The following is a 20026-nucleotide window of genomic DNA, read 5'->3' as shown; positions in this document are numbered from 1 at the left end:
ACATAGGAGACATAATCCATTCCATGGTTCTAACATGTATTTCTTTCTATTTCTTCTTTCTAGTTCTTCAGCAGTGGAGGACACGCATTGAAATGTGTTCCTGACAAAATGGCAGTCATATAGAGCATATTGTAGAAATCAAAATGGTTTATGTCAAGAAACGTTTATTTTTCCTATGTATGGAGACTTATGGGACACCCTGGATAAGATTTGTGAGGGGAAAAGTTATGGAGGACCAACATAAAAGTAAGTGTTGATGAAAATGATAAAGTTTCTTTGGTCTAAATCCGGTATTTCCTCCCGTTTGCAAAGACATGAATTTGCACGTACCCTTGCCTCTGATTGGCTAGAAAGGCTCTTCCGCGATTGGCAACTTCAATCTTTATTTATTTTATTTCTTTTACTTATTTTTAATTATTATTATCTTTATTTGACTTGATTTGAGGCGTTTACTCATTTCCAAGGCAGGCTGTCAGTAGTGTTTTTTTTTTTTTTTTTTTTTTTTTTTTTTTTTTTAGAACGTTCAGGTGGAATTTTGGGGGTGGGAGGGGTGAGGCGTGACGTAATTTTCATAAGGGTTAAATACAGTGTCGAGCTGACTACAGTTGGGACAGCACGTTGGTTCAGTGGTCTAAGCTCATGTCTCGCGAAGCAGATGTTGTGGGTACGAGTCCAGGTGGGAACCCCTATGGTCAGACGTAGGTGTAGACGCAGATGCTGAGGGAGGGTGCGAGCGGAATGACGTGGGGCGTGTCCAGTCCAAGTAGGGGTTGTGCGTGCGTGCGTGTCTGTGTGCGTGGGTGGGTGAGCATGGGTGAGGGTCGCTGCGCTGGCGTGTTGTCCTTTTGGGTGTGCGTCCAAAATTACGTCATCCACATTCTAGAATAGAAATAGAGAATGCTTTTTTTTCTTTTTTTTATGCTGTACAGACGCATTAATAGGGGTGAATGGATGAATGCATGGGAGGTATGTTTTCTATGTTTAAACCTAATAAATTATGTTAAATTTATAATTATATTAAATTTGTAATTATATTAAATTTATAATAATATAAAATTTATAATTATATTGTATTAAATTTATAATTATATTATATTAAATTTATAATTATATTATATTAAATTTATAATTACATTATATGAAATTTAAAATTATATTATATTAAATTTATAATTATATTGAATAATTCTTTTCTATCTTTTTCCTTTTTTAAAAAAAAAAAATAGACATAAAAATATCAGGACACATCTACAGCTTGTAGAACTTGACATTTAGTTATTTGACATATTGTGACTGACATAAATGCCAAGTTGTCAATCATTTTTAGGGTAAATATCAAAGCAGTATTTCTTGTAAGTTTACGTTGGATTAATTGTGCAGCTCTAGTTTTAGCCTTCCTGGATGCACCGCCACAGGGATTCCCATATTCAGTCATTTGTCCATGTTTTGTAGAGGGATCCTCTGTTTGTTTTCTTCATGGAGCGGGACCTGCTTATGTGACCGTTGGCACAGACAGTCTGTGCAGGTGTCCGCACAGCTGCTCTACCGAACTGAGAAGAAACAGAAGAAGGGAGAAGAAGAGCCCGAATGAGCCAGTGTGTGTGGAAGTAGGTCAACAACACAGATGTGCCTGACCAAAGAGCATTTAATAAGAAAACAAGAGCTTCTGAAGGGGACAGAAATCAGTAGATAATTTCTGCTAGTGGCAAAACAGGCCGAACCTTGTGGAAGGACGGAAAAGGGTGTAGAAGCTTGTGGGCTCTTGTGGAGAACAGCCCGTGTGTTTACTGTGTGTACCCATGGAAAAGCTGCTGAAGACGGCCTGACCCAACTCTGCTTTTTTCACTCCAACTGTGAGTTCTTGAACTTCTTTTAGGAACAGGACTTAGTATTCAGTTCCAGTGAATTAGTTTAAGAATAGAGTGATTTGGTCTTCTGTTAACGGACGGGTTTTCCCGTCAGTTGAACCTCCAGAAGGAAGCAAACAGAAACAAATGGAAACACACTGAAAAAAGGGCAAAGGGAAGGCGCTTCACTTTTCAAATATGTACTTGGCATATACAGCACAGTTTAATTCATAACATATACAACAGTTTAATTGTGTTCTTCCTCCTAACATGTGTGGGTCAGGCTGACTTCTGAAACACTCCTGCTTTAGGAGGAAAAGCTCAGCTGCACTCGGACAGTTTTTCGCTGGGACTCAGAATAATGCTGCTTTGGACCACTCTGTACAAGGTAAGGATGAATTTAATCTTATGCAACGTTATTCAGAATGACTTTATGCACTGTTTTCACAGAGCCAAGCTGTTCTATGCTATTAGCACCGAGCAACATGAATCTGTCAGTGTCAATGCTAAGGTTAGCTTAAGTTACCACTTACGTTAGCTACACGACTGTTGGCGAGTAGTGTTTTATATTCGGTCATATTTCTTGAAATGAACACACATATGTGTTGTATGTTTTGTACGCGTATGTTTTGTGTCGACTTCAGTCTAAAGTGCGTGCTTTCAAGAGGGTTATTGACAACTGAGCTTAGTTTAGTGGGGCAGAGGCAGTTGGAAGCGGTGCAGAGGAGAGCTAACATGATGGTTCTCGGTAAACATCATTCTTTACATTTACATTACGGCTAAAATTTCCTTAGGGGGTCAAATGAGTGGCCATTTTTGTCAAAAGAAAGTTGTAAGAAATGCATAGAACTGTGTTGAAATAATGCTAATCCATTTGTGCACAGACTTCTGATATTATTTGACAGTGGAACCTATATTTTCATAAATATTGGATTTTAATAGCAGGTGTATGTGAAAACTTTTGCTGGTGGACGGACGTGACATTACCCATGATGATCTGGTCAGTACCAGTACTTCATTAGTAATAAACTTACGGACTTACTATTGCTAATTCTCCTCTTATTCATACATGTTAGTATTGTGGATCTAAAACAATAACAGTTGACACAAAAACACTCAATGTGTCTAAAAGAATAGAATATTTCTTTTTCAGGTAAATTCAGTTCAAATATAACTTGGCCATTTGTGACATGAAAATATAGCATTAATTGTGATGAAATTGGACATTTTTGAGCTGAAAACATAGTTCATATGACCATCCACATGTTGAACAGAACTGAAATCCTGTACATTTGCAGAACTTGCATTTACCAACACAAAGTTCCTTTGGGGTTTCACTTCTATTGATTTCTTATGCACAAAGACATAAATAAGACCTCTAAGCAAATTTTAGCCGTTTACTGTTAAGCTGGCAGGTCAATTCTCCGTTTTTCCGAAGGTTAGGTCACTGTGACATGACATAGACCATGGGTCAGCAACCCTGGTCCTAGAGAGCCACTATCCTGCATGTTTTAGATGTGTCCCTCTTCCAACACAGCTGATTCAAATGATAAGCCTATCATCAAGCTCTGCAGAAGCCTGATAACGACTGTCAGGTGTGCTGGAAGAGGGAACCATCTAAAACATGCAGGATAGGGGCTCTGTAGGACCAGGGTTGCTGACCCCTGACATAGACCGTTTACTGACAGTGAGAGGACAGACCAGCTGACTGTTAGCATGGAGGAGGGACACTGGGCCCTCTGGATTTTTAACCCTTTCATGCATGAATTATGAGAATTTAAATCAAGACCCCCCCCCCCCCCCCCAGAGTATTTTTATTCTTCTTTATGCATAAAAAAAAAAAAAAAAAACAATGTGATTGAAATTTTTTTTTACCTACTTTTCATGGAGTTACAAAAATGTCCACTCAGCTGGACACCATGCATTTTATTTTTTATTTTTAATTTTTTTTTTAAATGTAACCTTTATTTAACCAGGTAAGTTAGTGGTTAACTGATGCTCATTTACAATAACGACCTGGCTAAGAGGCAGCACACAAACAGAATGAGTAGCAGCACAGGTTATATGTACAAACAACAGAACAGATTAAAAATTACATTTTTTAAGCAAAGAAACATGCATTTAGTGACATACTTTGTGAAAACTATGAAATAACATTTTTAATGCTGCTAATCTTATGTGTTCTCACATTTTAACACACTAATACTAATTACTCACTCAGATAATATGCAACAAAAAACAACTTGTTAAAAAAACAACAACTGGTAATTACAGTCTAATAACAAGTAGCAAATAATTTACACTCAAATATGTGACTGCAGATCAGGTTTATCAAGAACAGGAAAGGTACAGTAATGGTATGAATGTCAGTGTATGGAATGATTCTTAAGTGTCCACTGTGTTGACTGATATGGAACTAAAACAACAAAACCCATGAATATACAAGAGAACAGCTGGAGAAGAACTGTCCACTGTAGTGACCACTATGCATGAAAGGGTTAATCTTCAATTTGGGAGCAGGCTGTGTAGAATGTGTCGATTGTCTTTTATAAAATCTGATAAAAACAAAGCTGGCAAAAGTGTCCCCAGCTCAGAGAAAGTGAGAGAGGGGGGCAAGCAAGCTGTAGGTTGAATGAGGAGAGAGAGCGCCAGTAACATCAGTAATGCAGTTAATTAGAAGAACAAAACGATGTTTTCTGACTTTGTCACAGGGGTTACAGTAAAAGTACTAAAGCAAACCTGTGTGAAGCTGCCTCACTGCTGGATGCAGTGTGAATTCAGCTGAAGTTTACACCTGTCTGTCTGCTGTGTCCATTAACCCTTAAAGACCCAAACATGTACTGGCAACCAAAATCATCTACCAGTATAACATTTTTAATAACTTCTGATCCAGTAATCCAACCAATACATGTAAATAATTGGTGTAAAATAATTTGTCATCTTTTCATGGTCATCAGATATGACCCATTTAGATGTTCAGAGTATCCATAGTTACTGTGGAAACACTGTGATCTTCTTCAATATTGGTTCACCAGTAAAACCCATGGAGATGGATCAATGACAGTGGATGGAGACACTGGGTCTATGTTCAGTTATTGATATCATTGCTAAAAAAGTAAGTTTTTCTTCAGTTTTGTCTGTTTCTGATAAAATAACCCTCAGCTTTAATCTGGGCTTTTATGAACATCTACATGATCGGTGAATTAAATATAAGAAAGTACTGGATTTTCACAGAAAATGTGCAAAATACAGAGAATAATGTGAAAATAAGTCGTGATAAATCGCTTAAGAAAAGTTAAATAGAAAGAAAAATTCATTTAGCAACTGCCACCAAAGTCACACTGGGTCTTTATGGGTTAAGTAGACACACTCACAGACCTGTTGTTTTTGTGTTCTTACTTATTCAATTTTTAATTTCAAGCAGACAATGGACAAACAAATGTTATTTTTCACAGTTCAGTTTATACAGAAAAACAAAATGTAATTCTCTTTTTCATTTCTCAGGCTAAATTGAATATCTGAAGGAATGGGATATGATTAAGTAATTTTAAAAAATATATTTTTCTGTTCTTCATTTATTTTTTTTTAAATAGGTATCTGATAGTTGAAAACCAGGTGACTGACCCACTTGCTTTGAGCAGTTTCATGGGCGCTTTCGTAATTGGTGAGTATTATTAAAAGGATTTTGATGATTTACGTGATGTGTTTTACTTGATTTAACTATGTTGCTTTTAATTTTTGAAAAAAAACAAAAAAAACAAAAACATTTTGTATTTGCTACAATTGCAATACAATTCAACATTCGTAGCTAAAACTAACACAGTCTAATACAACAGTCCTATAATGATTCCTACCATAATGAAGGTCATAGTATTCATTCACTGTCTGTAATGTATAATATTTTTTTCTGAATAGGTATTTGGTGTTCCTCTTATTCAGAGACCTGTGACAACTTTGCTTGGTGCACTGTTCCAAAGGCTCTGCAGTAAATGGTGAGTATTCAAATTATTTTGTTTGATTTGATTACACAGACTTTCAAAATTTATGTATATGACAATGTTGCTATCAGTTTCTGAAATATTCACCTAAAGATTTTGTATAGTGTGCTAAAATGTCCAGAATATACACATTATCCAATTTACTGGATCCACATTTTTAGCTTAGCAAATATAGCCTAATACAACAAGCCTGCAATCAATCCTACCTTCATAAAGGCTATTGTGTGATCTTCTTAACAGTTTCAAAGAGGTATGTCTGATATTAACTCTTTCCCCGCCAGAGCATTTTCCAGTGAGTTGGTAGCCAGCGCCAGCCGTTTTGGTCATTTTCACTAATCTTTGGAGGCTCACTGAAAATGTTGTGTTAGGAGTATGTGAACACTGAATACATCAAAAGAAAGAACAGAACTTCAACTTTTAAACACAAAAAAATATTTTATTCTATCTTTATTCGTTCGTGAGATATAAACATTTGAATATTGGTCATTTTCAGGAAAAAACTGAATTTTGAGCAAAAAGCTGAGAAAATTGCATTTTTTTCAAAGATATTGATTTTCAAGAGAAAACTGATTTCCTATTTACATTTTTGACTCTTTCTTATTCACCAACAGTAACACTATCTTCAAAATCACAAAATAAAATAATAATAACAGCAATAATAGTAACAAACAGCTCTAAGATATCCCATCATTCCACAAAATGTTAGGGGAATCCACACCAAACTTTAGACCGAACATCTTGTAAAGCACAAGGTTCCTTCTAAACTTTGCACATTTACATACATCAGTTATAAGTCTAACACATAGTAGTTTAGCTTTTGGATATAAACACCTCAATATTCCTCATTTTCAAGAAAAAAAGAAACAAATGCACTAAATACTTTAGATTTCTGGCCTTTGGCTGCACCAGGTCCTCCTGTTGGACCAGCTGCTGTGTTTGATCTGTAAATAATTCTATGGACATCTAGTTATTTATCTCTGTATGAATATATGTATTTATTTATTTCATACAAAAGCCAAATCCAAAAGTGTCTTCCATGTGTCCTGCTGACATTCTACAGCTGAATATGTTCTGTGTCCTCAGTCTGAATCTGAACTCACTCTAACAGATGCAGACTAGCTTTCCTTTGTCTTGTCCCATGTCTGTATGTCTGTCTTCTCCTTGAATGTCCACTAGAAATGTCTCTTTTCTCTTCCTCCTGTCTGTCATTTTCTCCGTGTTGCTCTGTGCCCCCGCCCCCCCCACCCGCACCTCCGTGTCGGACCTGAGCCGCTCCTTGTTTCCCGTGTTCCGTGTCCGTCTCCCTGACCTTCTATTTCTCCGTTCCTGTCTCTAAATGGTTCTTCTGTAGCTCCATCATATATTGAATTGTCAGACTCTGTCTCCATAATCATCTTTAAGGCTTTTGAAACTGCGCGCGGTTCCTGCAGTCTTCATTTCCTCATTCAGTGACTGCCGCTGGATGCGTTGCCATGGGATACGGAGACTCCAGTGCAAAAACGTTAAACCCGGCCCGTCATTTTTCCGAAAAAGCTGCTTAATTGTTTGTTTTTGGACTAAGGAAAGTAATTCACATGATCCACAACACCTCCAACTACAGTATAACAGTGAAAACACGGATTGACGGAAAATCTCGTCATTGGCGGGGAAGCGTTGGGAAGCAATTGACGGAATATCTCGTCAATGGCGGGGAAAGAGTTAAGAGTGGCTGTCCTAAATGGGAAAAAGAAGAAATTCCTCTCACAAAACAATTCAACTGCACCACACACTACAGCCTCCAAAATGACCAGCTGAATCAACATCTCACTGTTTTAGCACTGTAACACTGTATATGATAACCTTCATGAAGGTAGGATTTTTTTTTTTTTTGCAATACTGTTGTATTTGACTGCAGTCGTTTTTGCTTGATAAGTGAGTATGCATTTGAGTAACACAACAAAATAACTTTGAAGAAGTGTGGATCTGTTCAGTGAGGAAGCTCTGTTGGGTGTGTTTTAGGTTGGCTTGCCTGTAACTCCCCCCCCCCAGTGGATGTGGTGGTGTAAGGAGTGTTCAGTAGTCGTTTCAAGTACGTTAGAACTACTTAACCATTACAAACTCAAACATCCACATTTTGGACACACCACCCATGTACATATTCCAAATGTCCATGCACATTTAAGACATGGAATACTTTAATTGTACATCAAAGTAGAGTGCATTCCACACAGGTTATTCACTTTCAAAAAGAATTGACTTCTTTCAGCTGTCACTTATATGCATGCAAGAATTTAGCTAACGAAAGGGAGTACTTTGCTCGTATCAACACACATCTGAGGAGAAATGGAAATATTTCTTGCATGTTTATGGGCGGTAGTTTTCAAACCAATGTTTATGGAACGTTTAAGTCTCATAAGAGGCGCAGACATACACCTCACACCCTAAGTGATTTTATATCAAGTATTGTGGAAACAACTAAATTAGCATCACCACCATTGCATGATTCTTTTTCTGATTGCCAGGACGAGGAGTGCGTGGAAGAGGAAGTTTCTGATACATCACTAGATTCACTCCACTGGCTCCCTATTTTATATCGTTTTCATTTCAAAATTCTGGTGCTAAGTTTCCGGGCTCTACGTGGCCAGGCCCCTGCATACATTGCTTCCCTGATTCAGCCCTACAGCTGGGCTCGTAGCCTGAGGTCTTCAGAACAGCACCTGCTGACGGTTCCACACACCTGTTTTAGCAGACACGGTGACAGGTCCTTTAAAGCTGTAGCACCACGTCTGTGGAATGACCTGCCTCTACACCTACGGTCCATGGACTCTGTAGAGAGTTTTAAAAAAACACCTCAAAACACTCCTGTTCAAACAGGCTTTTTAATTTCCCAACTGAGTCAGGGCCACCACAAACTGATTGCACTTTATGCATTCATCATATTTTAAACTGTTTTTAATGGTATTTTATTGTGTTTCACGGGTATTCTAATGAAATTTTATTTGTACTGTTTTATTCGTTTTTCGCAATGTAAAGTTGCTACTTTACAGTGTTACATGCACTCCAGCAGACGGCCATCCTTCAGGAGTCTGGGTCTGCTCCAGGTTTCTGCTGTTAAAGGGAAGTTTTTCCTTCCACTGTCACCAGTCACAAGTGTTTGCTCCTGGAGGGTTCTGTTGGGTGTCTGTAAATTTGATTTGATAAAGCACTTTGTGACTCTGTCTGTGAAAAGTGCTCTATAAATAAAATTTACTTAGTTACTTACTTGCTTAGATTGGAAAGGCCAACACAAGGGACTTCCTGGTGTCGTTCAGCAACAGCTAGCAGCAGCCTTGTTAAAGTTGGAATATTTAGTACATGTTCCAGGTACAGCTATGGATGAATTCTTACAAGAACTTAATTACTTGATAAACTCTGCATCAGTTCCATTCTCAAGAAGTTTAGTAAGTGATATTCTTGAGCGTCACAATCTCCAGCTTGATGACTGTGTAGTTACAGAAATCACCACAACAGTTTGCTCAGCTAACCCAGTACAAAGGGCAATTGAAAAAGGTGGCCTTTGTGGTGGAAAAATTTACTTTTTATATTTTATACTCTTTATATTTTATACTGTTAGTACATCTTCTTTTAATGCTGAGTCATTATTCATTATGTGTGATGTTTACCACTCTGTAACACCCCCAACCCAGGAACGGAGTTCTTGCCTTGAGTTAAAACCCAAACACCTAAATGTCTGAATGTGTAGATAGAGGATGGCGCCTGCACTCCAGATTGGATCCAAGCAAGGTTAGAGTGGAGAGGTCATCATGACCTCTTCACGGAGCAGAGAAGGAGTAGTATGGGGTGGTACGATGTACGTAAGGAATGACATCATAGTTTGAGGGGGTTGGATTTGGTTCTATATAATCTTTAGTTTTCTCTTGTTTAATCAGACTTCACTTACAGAGTTTCTCTGTGATTGACTTCTCAATAAATGCATTTATTTATTTTAACTCTAACTTTCTCTCCTCCTCTTTGTGTGTGGGTTATCAGTTGAACATTTCCATAACAGATTGGCGTTGTCGGCAGGATTCCATGTGTGCTGTCGGGCGGGGAACGGAGGTTGGTGGACTGATCATCCTACGGGCCAAAAAGCGGCTGTAGCCCCGTGGTAAAACGACACCGCAGACGGGGGACCGGCCCCGAGCCCCGCCCGTCTCACCACTGGAATCAGAACTGAGTTCAACGCCACACACGGTGAGAAAGTTACAGTTTGGGGTGTGGGGCTGTTACTCTCTGTGTTCCAAACTCACGTCACTGGGTACGTCACTGAAACAATAGTGGCGTGCGATTCGGGTTTAGATATATATATAAAAAAAGAGAGAATAAAATAAAATAAAAAAATAAAAATGAAAATAAAAAAATAAAAAATAAAAAATAAGAATAAGTATATATATATATATATATATATATATATATATATATATATATATATATATATATATATATATATATAGACCTGAGTCGGGTGGCTATTGTATGCAAATACAATAGAGTACAGGCGTTTTTGTGAGATTTTTTCGCCTTCAACCAAAAAGAAAATCGTATAGGGTTGCTATTGTATGCAAATACAATAGAGTACAGGCGTTTTTGGGAGATTTTTTCGCCTTCAACCAAAAAGAAAATCGTATAAGGTTGCTAGTGTATGTAAATACAGTAGAGTAAAGTTTATAACAAACTTGAAAGCGTTTTAGGTGATTTTTTCGCTGACAACTGAAAAGAAAAATCAGGGTTTTTTAGTATTTTGTTCGCCAAGGAACAAAAACCACTTAGAAGACGTTCTAAGTGTAAAAATGGGAAACCGGCCGGGGCACAGTGACGGGGGTGTGGACAGAGAGGCCCCTATTCCAAAACCCATGGGTAAAAAGAAAATATGGGGAAATTGTGCTTGAATGTGCTGATTATTGGGTAAACATGGGTATTTTTTCTAAAACGCCAACTTTGGGTGTGCAAAAACTGAATGAGTTAAAGGGAGGCAAAGAGAGAGAAAAACAAGGTCAGGGAATTTAAACAATAGGAACCTTGTAACAAATGTTTTGAGATGTGGTGAATGAAGCAAAAACAAACTGAGGTATGTGTAACCGTAGATGACACCATCTAGCTGTGTTTTTTTCCCTTTTATGCCTAATTTGTTAGAATATTTAAACCACTTCTTTGTATTCATAACTTTATACTTCCCTTGTATTTTTGTGCGACGTCTGTGCTACGTCTGTAAGATCTGGTAAATTATGCTGCTGGTTATAAAAACAGATATAAAACAGATTATACAGATTAAACAGTTATATTTTCAATTGTCAAGGAGCTTGAGCTCCGCCACTTTACCATATACCATATGCCCCCCCCCCCCCTTGTGTTTCTGTGCAGGCAGCGAAGTTGGTGTCCGGGTCTGGACGCCTGCCCACAAAGACGCCGCGAGAACCCGCCCCCCCTCCCGGAACACTCAGCCGTAATTCCAGAACCGGCCAAACGTCAGCGGGCCCCCAGCAGGCCCCCCAGGTCTGCTGACCCCCGGCCTTTTCCACCACCGGAGCCGGACTCCACACAACCCGACTCCACCCCCGCTGCTGATGCTGCAGGCAGGGGGGAGGACTGACTTCTGGCACAGCTGCACAAATGCCCATGGTGGAAGTCAGCGGACCAGACGGTCCTGTTGTGGTGTTCAGGGCATGGACATTCACTGAAACATCTACCTGATCCACCCGAGGGACTTTCTGCAATGAACACAGACCCACCGGGTCCGAACTCAGGCGGCTTCTGGCTGCGCAGATGACCCCGAGCCTCTGCCGGACGTTTTTTCCCACCTGAGGCTGTCTGTCTGCATGGAGAAACCTGAAACAGGCCTGATGAGACAGTGGAAGATTCCAGACGCAGGGCAGGGGTCACTTTCATCAGACACTCCGGACTGGTCCGCCCGACCCCCCCCCCCCCGGGGAACAGCGTGGGCGGGGCGGGGACCGGAGAACACTCGAGGCCCACCTACACCCGGAAAGGGGTGGTCCGACATGTGGAGGGGTGGGCCACCTCTGTGGCCAACCAGGACATGGGAAAAGGGACTGCCCACAGAGAAGGCGGGGCGGAGACAGCCAGGTGGAGGGAACGGGGCAGGGGATTGGCTCGCGGCCCTGGAGGGCGGGTCTCCAGACACGGATTCCACACCCACTACAGCTTCTGCTGCACTGCCCAAGGGAGGAGGAGGTGACACACACACACATCAGACACACACATCAGACACACACACACACACGCTCAGCTGTGTACTGACTCCTATCAGAAGCTCCCTGTGGTTGATCTTACTATAAGCAGGTTTAAGTTATCGTTTTTAGTAGATAGTGGAGCTACATACTCTGTGATCAGACATGTAGACTTAACACCTACACTAAAGTTGAGTGGAAAAACTATTATTTCTGTGTCGGCTGGTGGTAAACAGGACAGAGAGAGCTTTACTGTTCCGTTGACATGTGTTTCACAAGAATGTACTTTCTCACATTCTTTTTTTACTCGCACCCGTCTGTCCCATTAATTTGTGTGGGCGGAATTTGATGTGCAAATTGGGGGTAAAACTTGAATCGGGTCCAGAGGGGTTAACGATAACTCAACAAAACACAGTCGCAGGCACAGATCTCCACTCACATTGTGTGTACGCACACACAATGGTTAGGTATGCTGCTGGGTTACCAGATTCTGTATACCACTGGAAAGTCTGTTCCCCCCAAATTACAGAAAAATGGGTCGAGCTAAGTGACAGCAGACTTCAGCCTGGCGCTTATGTCTCACCCCCAAATGATTTATAGTGTGCTTCTCATTTCAGTCCTGGAGGCCCTGACCCCACATATGAGGAAAAGTTTTTTCACACATAGTCTGATAAGCTCACGACTGGTTACATGTTTTGGGATTCATATTTTTTTTGTGCATTGTCTGTGTCACTGACTGATAATCAACATTCTTTTTACAGGCTTGGTGCTGCACCACGCATGTTGCTCTTTCCAAACCATGCCATGCAGATTGGAAAGACGTGGGCCCGTTTGTGGAAAAGGCCTTGCAGGTGTCAGATTTGTGTCCCACCTCTGACCCTGCCATCATGTTCGCTCCCCGACTGGGGGTATACAGACAGAGCATGATATCAGTGTTTCACTGTCAGAAAACTGTACAGTTGTTAAATGATGAAGCGCTGACCTGGATGTCTACATCTCCCACAGGCCTCTCACCCGTCTCCGTGCCACCCAAACTGGCTGATATCCCACCTGGTGTCTGGGCTACTGGTCCACATGATGTGGGTCTCGTCCGAAACTGCCCACCGGTCATCATTACCCCGCGATCTGATTACAGGCCATGTCAAAAACAGTCCGAGTTCGAAGCTTATTTGAATGTGGGAATTATAGTTCCATGTCCTGATTCACCGGTCAGGACCCCAATTTTTCCTGTGGAAAAAAGTGCGAACCCCTCCTGACCCAGACACATGGAGGTTTATTCAAGACCTACAGGCGGTAAACAAAGCCGTGGTTCCACGCATACCCACGGTCCCAAATCCACACACGATTTTATCACAAATTCCGCCGTCTGCATCTCACTTTTCTGTCATTGACCTTTCGAACGCGTTCACATCTGTTCCCGTGCATGCAGATAGCCAGTATTGGTTCGCGTTTCAGTTTAGAAACAAAATGTACACATGGACGCGCATGTCTCAGGGGTATTGCGAGGCCCCAACCATTTACAATTCGATTTTGGCCGACTCGCTGTCCCACCTTGACCTCCCACCAGGTGTTGCTCCTTTACAGTATGTTGATGACCTTCTCCTTTGTTGTCCTTCTTCTCAGGCTTGTGTCTTTTGTTTCACTTGAGGCAGCTGATGGACGACCTTGTCTGCCCAAACATTTCTTCCCCTGGTTTGCTAAGCTGACACATGGCGTAGATCATGTGTCTAAGGGAGGAATGTTAGATAAATGTTTTCCTGCAAAGCATGCAGACAGCTCTGCAGTGGCTAAGGCTTTGGTAACTGAAATTTTGTTTTGTTTTGTTTTGTTGGGGGATCCCAAAGAGGATCTCATCAGACGATGGGTCCCACTTTGTGAACACGGCACTAACTGAGTTAGGGGAAATGCTAGGTTTTGACCTCAAAACACACTGGGCATACCATCCACAATCAGGGGGGGCTATTGAAAGGGAAAATAGCACCCTAAAATCAAAACTGGCTAAATGTTGTGAGGAAACAGGTCTTAACTGGGTCAAGGCCCTACCTCTGGTTCTCATGCAAATGAGAAAGAGACGTAGGAGTCGAAGTGGGCTGAGTCCTTTTGAGATTATGTTTGGGAGACCCCATATACAGGTCTCCAGGCCCCCAACCAACCGGGTTGACATCATTGTTGGAGCATGACATGTTGTCTTGGTGTAGGAAACTCTCCTCTGAACTCTCTCAAGTACAGGTACTGGTGAAATCAGCATTACCGGTTCCTGCAGAGGGGCTGCTCCATCCGCTGCAGCCGGGGGATTGGATCCTGGTTCGGGGCTTCAGACGAAAGCACTGGAAGCAGCGCAGGTGGCGAGGCCCTTTCCAGGTGCTCCTGACGACGCACACAGCGGTCAAGGTTGCTGAACGTGCCATGTGGATCCACGCGATCCACTGTAAGCGGTTTCTGGGAGAACCGCCGACTGCTGCAGCCGAGGACGGGCCGGAGCATCGATCGACAGCGTAGACTGGACAACTGGACACCCTAGCTGGACACAGCTGTATCACGCACCCACACTCACAAGACTCACTGGTTGAAACCTAGCGGTGGTAACGACCCCAGTGACGTCTCATATACACTTATCCTTTGCCTGGTCACTGGCGAGTGACTGAAGACCCCCTGCCCCACACATACACTGATTCGACAACGATGGAGGTGATCAAAGGGTCAGCTGTCATCTGCATCACCCTCCTGTGCCTGTACATGTGGTACATGGACACATTCTGTCAGGTATCTGATCCTTCACCACCGCATCACATTCCTGTTGCGCCCTGGTCTGTCGGAGGACAGCTAGGGTCAGAGGAGCTTCGGGGACGTCACGGACGTGACCTCCACCTCATTGATCACCACGACTATAGCGATAACACATGGTGGCGAGTGACACGTGATCTGACACGACGTGTCACTAATCAATCGTGCTATGTGTGTAGTTTGATGCCACACAGCTCACATGAAGATACTCTGTTCGCTCCTTATCCTCTCTTGATCAATCACACACTATTGACAATGATAAAGTGGACAGTGGCCGTCTGTCACGGCATACCCCTGGCTGGGGTTGAGACCCAACGTGACCTTCCTTCAGAAATCCAAGAAATTTCTCTAGAGACACTAATATTACTATGGTACAGAAAAATGTTGTTTTTCGGCTCAGAGATCTGTCTAATCTTTTTTTCACTCCACAGTTTTGCTTCCATTCCCCAGTCACAGAACACACACGGTATAATTTGGGACACACATCTGGGTGTAACATTACTCTCAAGGTAGCATGCGGGTTAGCAAATTGTGAAAAAAGGGCTGATAAATTTACTTTTCTCCAGTTATAGTCCTTTACAATCTCACGGCATTACTAGGTACACCATCCCCACTGACACATTATGATGCTAAGACCTCATATTTTTATTTTATTTTATTTTATTTTTAATGTTACTACCACATATAATGCCACCGTAGCTCTAACTCCTTCTGATTATGGGTATGGCTGTCCTACAGATATGGTGTGGACGTGTGGTCAACACTCTTATTTGTATTTCCCAGCATGATGGGCAGGTACATGTCACCTCTCTTATTTGGTTCCAGCTATCTCCAAATTGACCATCAGCCCAGTTATGTCACCGCCTCACACCCGTGTAAAACGGGATCAGATTTCAGGTGGCCATAAGTTTGTAATCAGTATTATTCCCATGTACGGCCCTGATTGTTTAGCTTGGTACATAGAAGAACTTTCTGTGGAGCTAGAGAATCTCACTGCGTCTGTTGAACAGGGGTTTAATGACCAGTGAGATGAAAGCTCTCCGCACTGTCGCATTACAGAATAGGGCAGCTTTAGATCTCCTATTGGCTGAAAAGGGAGGTGTCTGTCATCTTATTGGCGACCAGTGTTGTACCTATGTACCTGATGTTTCCACAATCAGTTTGATCACCCTAGATGAGTCCTACATGAGGAAAACACTGCATACACTACAACAGGCTGGGATTTTTGGGGCTGGCTGCTGTCTGGGGGATGGAAGGCAATGTTGATGAAAATTATTGCTGTGATTTTTGGTGTGTTTGTATTACTCCTCGGATTATCCTGTTGCATCATTCCAATAATACGTTCAATGATTAGCAGTGTGATTGGTACTTTTAGTATGGTATAGCATGAAGTGATTGATGATGATGATGATAATTATGATTTTGATGACTTAGATGATCTTGATGATGATTTGATGGTGTATGAAGAAAGCAATGTGTAATCCTGTCAAATTAACAAAAATTGTGAAGCTGGAAATTACTGTTCTGACTGATGTCCAAAAGCAGATAGATCATGGGTGGATGTTTATAGTATTTTTTTCATAGTACTTTGCTATTTGTCCTCCAATGTCAAACCTGATCTAAAAAGAAAAAAGACACAAAGTCTGGAAATTTGGCTACATATAATTTATCTGGAGAAATATGGCTTAATTAGGTTGTCTTTGGGTTGATAATCATTTATAATCGTTTATTGATACTCGTATGTAAATTTTATGTTTTTGCATGATTGATTCGGTTGAATAATCAAAAGGGAGGAAATGTGGTGGAAAAATTTACTTTTTATATTTTATACTCTTTATATTTTATACTGTTAGTACATCTTCTTTTAATGCTGAGTCATTATTCATTATGTGTGATGTTTACCACTCTGTAACACCCCCAACCCAGGAACGGAGTTCTTGCCTTGAGTTAAAACCCAAACACCTAAATGTCTGAATGTGTAGATAGAGGATGGCGCCTGCACTCCAGATTGGATCCAAGCAAGGTTAGAGTGGAGAGGTCATCATGACCTCTTCACGGAGCAGAGAAGGAGTAGTATGGGGTGGTACGATGTACGTAAGGAATGACATCATAGTTTGAGGGGGTTGGATTTGGTTCTATATAATCTTTAGTTTTCTCTTGTTTAATCAGACTTCACTTACAGAGTTTCTCTGTGATTGACTTCTCAATAAATGCATTTATTTATTTTAACTCTAACTTTCTCTCCTCCTCTTTGTGTGTGGGTTATCAGTTGAACATTTCCATAACACCTTCTTAGTACTTCATATCAGCGTAAACAATATTACAAGGAAAAATTCAGTGTTGTGGAACCAATTACCTACATACTTGATCATAAAAAGAAACACACTTTTCAGAATGTCCCACTGCTTAAATCCTTGCAGCAAATATTGAATTGCAGATTCATTCTTGATAAGATTGTTGAGAATCATAGAGGACACCAGGATATTAAACTTGACCCTTCTTATGAATTAAGGTCCCCTGAAGATGGTTTGCATTTGAAAGAAAACAGCTTTTTAAATGCTGAGGAATTACGAATATCACTGCATCTGTACGTGGATGATTTTGAGATCTGCAATCCCTTAGGTACCTCTCATAAAAAACACAAGCTTATTTATACCGCAAATTTATACCATGTATAAATTTCTTTAAAATAAATAAATAAGTGATGCTTAGCCTGGCGGGGGGGCAAGAAAAGCCTGGTGGCCTGCCAGGCCTACAACGCACTGGAGGAGTCACTGAACTTTATAAACCTTCTCGGGAGCTACAGGCATCAAAATGCATCTGGCTTTAAAGGGAGAAATTCATATGCGTCCCATCCAATCTTAAATGCATATACACGTGTACGTCGCCTCAGGTGTGAATGAGTTAAGGTACAGACCATAAACTGTTCCAGAATAAAGCCCCGTTAAGAGCTTAGAATTCTTACCACTGAAAAACTAAGGTAGAGGCTTTGAAATTGAAACATGTTGTGTTGAATTTGTTTTAACAGCATAATGCAGTAATAAAAGATTAACGCAGGCCAATCCCAAAACAAGTTTTCTGACTAAAATTGACCAAGTATTCTTATTAAACTGGCCACTACAGCATAATACTTCTAGTCATATATTTATGTGTTTTATTTGATTTAATCTTGTGCCTTTTGTGACTGTTCACTCTGCAGGCTGATGATGAAGCCTTCCAAGGATCCATTGAGGACACCATGGTAGGAATAGTACATTGTCAGACCAGGAGAGGCCACCAGTAAACCAGAGGACATCGGGGTTGTCCTTGAAGGCCAGATGGTACTGCAGGATCTGGACAATGTTACTTTTGGTGTTGCAATGTTGTTGGGCTTAATGTATGCTTTGAACCTCAGCTGCCCCACTGAACTGAAGTATACCTTTGAAGTGCTCCAGAAAGTTGTGATGGAGCTCGACAGTGACACTCTCTAAGAAAGCCCAAGTTCTTAAAAAAAACTGTATCAGTGAGCTGTTGCCAGATATGACGTGGGTGAGACAACAGTTCACCGTGTTTGCTCCTTTGGATACAGAACATTGTTGCTCTTTGGTTGCATTGATGATGCTTTGTGCACTGACAGAACTCACTTGCACTGCCTTTATATTTGCTACATCATATTTAGTTTAAAAATGGGGAGCCTTGCGTGGAGCATTGCTTAGCTTTAACACTTCTGGACCCCAGTCTACCATGTTAGTCCGTTGGAATATGGACTGTTTATTGCACTAGTACTGGACTGAAATGTTGCAACTCACATATTGCCACATTACTTTCATGTATGTTTTTGGTAATATTTGTTTATTACGTGTGCTTACAAATTGGATGTCAGAAGTGTTTGTGTTACTCTGACTGTTGTTTTTTTGCTCCACGCTCTTTATAACAATTGTTGATATTGTAAAGGGAAAGGCTACTTTGTTGTGATTATTGCCATTTGTTTTTGTCCGCACATACCCCATTGTGATGCATTGTTACCTCCGCCAAGGAGGTTCTGTTTTTGCCGGCGTTGGTTTGTCTGTCTGTGTGCAAGATAACTCAAAAAGTTATGGACGGATTTGGATGAAAATTTCAGGAAATGTTGATACTGGCACAAGGAACAAATGATTACATTTTGGTGGTGATCGGGGGTGGGGGGGGGCCATTGGGGCCCACTGATCTGCCTTGGCGGAGGTCTGCGCTCTCCGAGTGCTTTTCTAGTTTATTGATGTTTTGTTTTCAGTAGGAAGCTGGTTTAAGGACAGACAGTACTTTGTTCTAATAAGTGGTGTGTCCATACATTCATACATATATTTACACAGACATTCATACTGTTAAAAACTCCACTTCCTGGTTGGGGAGGGGCAGGACCTCACCTCACCTATCAGGCCACACCCAACCCTTTAAGAGGAAGGATCAGGCCCAGCCCATCCTCTTTTTCCCTTTGTTTGATGTAGAGCATGTGGCCTGAAGAACAATCACTTAAATGCACAGACTGGATGGATGCATACCTGAGTGAGTTATTTTGTGTTATTGTTAGTTGAATATCCTTGAACATGTTTCGAATTGTTTTAGTAATACAGTTATTGTTTCCCTTTGTTGAAGATTTAAAATCATCTCATCCAAATCATCCTACCCATGTCATCACCTGAACTGTTCCACCTGTAAATAATCTGCTTGAAGAGAAAATAAAGCATTATAAACGGAATCCCTGACCAGTTATTATATCTGACCGTATGCCAATGCAGAAGTTTTAATTATTCCAACACAAATCAGCCCTTCAACCTCAGCCTTCATAGTTTTTACACATACCTTAGATTTTTTTTTTTCTGTCTCTCATTAGGAAGCTGTTTTAAGGACAGACGCTACTTTGAATAAGTGATGTGTCTATACATTTACATACATGTACACATTCAGACTGTTGTGGACCATTCTTTATTGGTGTTTTGTGGTCATTGTTAATTCATGTTTTGTTTTCATTAGGAAGCTGTTCTAAGTACAGAAAGTAATGCATCATTGGCATTAAAAAAGCCATTCATTGGCTCTGATTGTATTTTCTGCTTTCATGGAACCAAAAACTGGATTTGCATTTCAATGTTGAGCACATAGAATCATCAGATAACAAAGAACCATACTACATGGTCAAACAAAGTTTTTCGTCACATGAAAAAGAGCGGGAAGAAGT

General features: G+C 40.9%; 1 long non-coding RNA gene across 1 annotated transcript; it reads left to right on the top strand.

Moving 5' to 3' along the window:
• Positions 1-2039: 2039 nt before the first annotated feature.
• Positions 2040-18946, top strand: LOC115415425 (uncharacterized). Its single transcript, XR_003934804.1, has 5 exons — positions 2040-2235; positions 5441-5511; positions 5763-5839; positions 7844-7913; positions 18035-18946. It is a non-coding gene; the product is annotated as an uncharacterized LOC115415425 (long non-coding RNA).
• Positions 18947-20026: the final 1080 nt, after the last annotated feature.

This window comes from Sphaeramia orbicularis, chromosome 24 (assembly GCF_902148855.1).
Source record: "Sphaeramia orbicularis chromosome 24, fSphaOr1.1, whole genome shotgun sequence".
Taxonomy (NCBI): domain Eukaryota; kingdom Metazoa; phylum Chordata; class Actinopteri; order Kurtiformes; family Apogonidae; genus Sphaeramia; species Sphaeramia orbicularis.
The sequence above is the reverse complement of the archived record's forward strand: the minus strand, read 5'-3'. Positions and strand labels throughout refer to the sequence as shown.